This window comes from Formica exsecta, unplaced genomic scaffold, assembly GCF_003651465.1.
Source record: "Formica exsecta isolate Colony F162 unplaced genomic scaffold, ASM365146v1 scaffold1584, whole genome shotgun sequence".
NCBI lineage: Eukaryota > Metazoa > Arthropoda > Insecta > Hymenoptera > Formicidae > Formica > Formica exsecta.
In genome coordinates, this window is record NW_021848907.1 from 3,460 (window position 1) to 7,246 (window position 3,787).

General features: G+C 28.2%; 1 non-coding gene across 1 annotated transcript; it reads right to left on the minus strand.

The window, feature by feature from the left end:
- Window positions 1-467: 467 nt before the first annotated feature.
- Window positions 468-587, minus strand: LOC115233055. The gene has a single exon (XR_003883715.1). It is a non-coding gene; the product is annotated as a 5S ribosomal RNA (ribosomal RNA).
- Window positions 588-3,787: the final 3,200 nt, after the last annotated feature.

Below are 3,787 nucleotides of genomic sequence, written 5' to 3' on the forward strand. Positions count from 1 at the left end.
ACAATTTTGATATGCAATTATTATTTTTCAAGATTGACTGTACCAATCTTAGTCGAACTGGGGCCATATTTTTGAAAAATATCGCATACGATATTTATCATTGCGCAGTTATTTTCCGATACGTTTTAGCTGTGCAATGACAAATATCATATACGATATTTTTCAAGAATATGGTCCCTGGTCGCAATTAAAAGTGTATCTATATTACATTAGAAAAATTTAAATTTTTGATTACGGTTTAAGTTCTTGAAATATCTTATTCGAAACTTTATTAACTTAAGATTTCAGATAAGCTACTTGGTAACACTGCGGCCCTTGTACACAAGTAAGGTCGCGATGCTAACGCGTCGTTGTTTGAGAATTTTTAAACAACTATAAATAAAATAGATTTTGCTTTTCACAATAGCTTGTATTTTTAAAAAATATCGATAATAATAAGATTTAAATTAGCAAAAAAAAAGAAATAGTGGCAACGGTACATGGTGTTCCCAAGCGGTCACCCATCTAAGTACTGACCATGCCCAACGTTGCTTAACTTCAGTGATCGGACGAGAACTGGTGCTTTACAACGTGGTATGACTGTTGCCGAAAGTAAGGGGTTCAATTAATGCAGATATAATTAATTTGAAAATTTCGAGACTTATATAGATATAGTAGATTATATCATCACAATAATTTTAGCATGTATTTGGAAAAAAATATTGATATTAATAAGATTTAAACTAGAAGAAAAAAGAAATAGGTTTTAGTTTATGTATCGTAATATGTATTCTAAAACTGGAATAATTTCATGTATTTCGAATATAAAAAAAAGAGAAAAAAAACATACTGCGGTATAAAATTCTTCCTAAACTACAATTAAGATTTTTTTCAAATATTTTATTGTTATACAATTGATATTTAGTTTCGAGATATGATATCATTAATAATTGATGCAATTTATGGATATCTAACTCGGAAAATATATATTCTTCGAGAATACGCATAATTTGCTTTGATTCTGTTTCATTCCAGAAATTATCATCAATATTGTTATCTCTTCAAAAAGAAAATTGCTCTAAAGTCGCAGAGCAAATTGAATGAGCTGGATATTTATCTTTCAGACGAGATAGTACTGTCTGCGCTATTTCATCTAACCACGATTTTACAGCCGAATAAGATACATGTGGTTGAAAATATTGCGCCACAATCGTAAGTTGTTTCTCCGAAAGCGATTTTGTCTTCGGCAAATTCATAAATTTCATTTGCTTATGTATAAGTCGATACTGTTTCAGATAGCAATAAATCAGCTTAAAGTTATAGTCACGTGTCAAATTGGAAAACAGTTCGCTGAAAAAAATTTACATATTAACTATACAATATATACATTAATTGATAATGTCAATAACAATTTAGTTTATTGAATATTATACCATGATTTTTGTGCAAAAATTTTATTTATCCCATCCTATACAAAATAATACGTCATGGACTTTTCAGCAATTAAACGCAGAAGACGCTCCAATTGTTTCTTGTTAATATCACGAAAATTATTTTTCGACATCACAAACGCATAATATTGTAACTTTTGGATACAATATAATCCCGTTTTTATTTTTTCTTTGAAATCGATATGGTGAAATATTTTCTTCTGTTTTTCTTTGTTATACTTGAATACTATGACCAGAAATGCAAAAAACGGAAGCAGCCAGTCACTGTGTAGTAGCGCATATTTGTGTGCTGCTTTTACCAGTAGTGACCATAGCAAACATAAGAATTTGTAAGTTGGATACTAATAGATTGCACTAAAAATACAGTTTTTCAGATGGCACATTTATTATTATTAATATTATTATTGCACGTTTAATAGCGATTTGAGGAAAATTAGGCACTTCCCGAAATATTTGTTTGTCAAATTGTCTTAATAAATCATTATGTTGTATATCACAATAATCCTGTAAGGAACATTATGGTGTGTCGCAATAATCCTGTGAGGTATGTAAGGCGAAAAATGCTTGCAATATGTATCAAATGTAAAATCATGGAATGTGGTATCGCATGAAATTGTTCATCATCGTGTGTCATGCATGATAATTTTGAAACATATTACATGTAATACTATTTTATGCTTACGTTACTCCAAAAGAAAAAAATTCCGAATTTTATTGACACGATAAATTTACAATTGGTAGCGGTTGATAGATGTATCTGAGTAATTGCACGAGATAATTTCTGAGATAAAGATCGTAGAGAAGCAACGGTACTTTAAGCCCGGCCGTGCTTTGTTTCCTTTCCAACTCTTCGCTCTATACATTCCATTTAAAATATAAAATATCGTTTTTATATATTCCAGATAAAAAACATACACATACTACATTACCTGAATATAATTGGCTGCTACAAGAATGGTATTTTAACCGTGAATCTTACAGATTTCAAACTTGAGCAGGCGAGCATCGATAAAAAATTAACTCCAAGAAACGTGAACACGTGACACAAAGCTATCCTTAGTTAAAATAATAAATAATATCATTGTATAATTTCTGCAAATTATATACGAGATATATTTCTAAATACTATTTTAATTCATTCAATTTCTTCTTGAAAAGTTTAAAATGACAAAAAATACTTTTAAAAGCTTTTAGAGCAATAAAAACTTTGTTATTATGAAGTAAAAAATAATGTTAATTTTGATATAGTTTTTCTTTTTTTTTAATTTTAGTGTTGAATATTATATGCAAAATTATAGTACCAACAAACAATCGAAAAATCTGTCTGCTCGACGATATTACGATACTCTGTCAGAGAGCGTGCTCTCGTTTGAAATTGCCAATACGTATGTAGCAAGCAAAAAGATAAAAGATTTTTATAATCTATAATCTATATTATCACGAAGTTCAGAATTACAATAAGAACAAGAAACCGCTATTCGTAAATTTTATGATAAAATATGAAAATGATAAGAAGATTGTAATATTATTTATAAATTCTAAAGAAATATTTTTCTTGTAGTTAGAAACAACAGAAATGAATAATGACAATATTTTCAGCGACAGTCAGATGTCTCTGTCACTTTGTATCTCACAAAAGATCTTACCTTTTTCTTGTCGAGTTACTTTTGAATTATTTATTCCTAACAAAAGCAAAGCATAAGAAGAATAGCAGTTACATAAAATAATGATGAAACATTAGCAAAACAGAATTGTTGGTGTACCCATATAAAGAATGTAACATGTTTAACCGGAATTTTAATGAATCTTTAAAACAATTATTATAAGACTGTCCCGTCTTATTGAATCATTTTGTTCGTTGAAATTAGTACAATTATTTTTTTAAATATGTATATTCTTTTGATGTAAGATACAATATGAAATTACGCAATTAATAAAAAGCGCGTCACATAACTAAGTTTTGCGGCTGTAGTTATATAAACGAGCGTTACTGATCACTTGCATCATTATCGGCATATATCTAAAAAGCAAATAACAAATATTTTCTATCGTAAAGAAACGTAACGTTACACCAAATGAAAATATAATGACATAAATTAATTTATTACTAACAAGCCGCCTGAAAAGATCATGTGAAAAGGTATAAATAAAGGAAAAATAAGCATACCGTAAAAATTAAGTATATTTATGCAAAAAATTATTTTTAATAAAACATATATATAAGTGCTAATACAGATAAATTATAATTAAAATTTTAATAAAATCCTCGTTCATCATTCACACCACATATTTAATATTTAAGCAATTATCACTAATAATAAATTAACATTTACAATTTTGTCATTTTGCGTAATTTT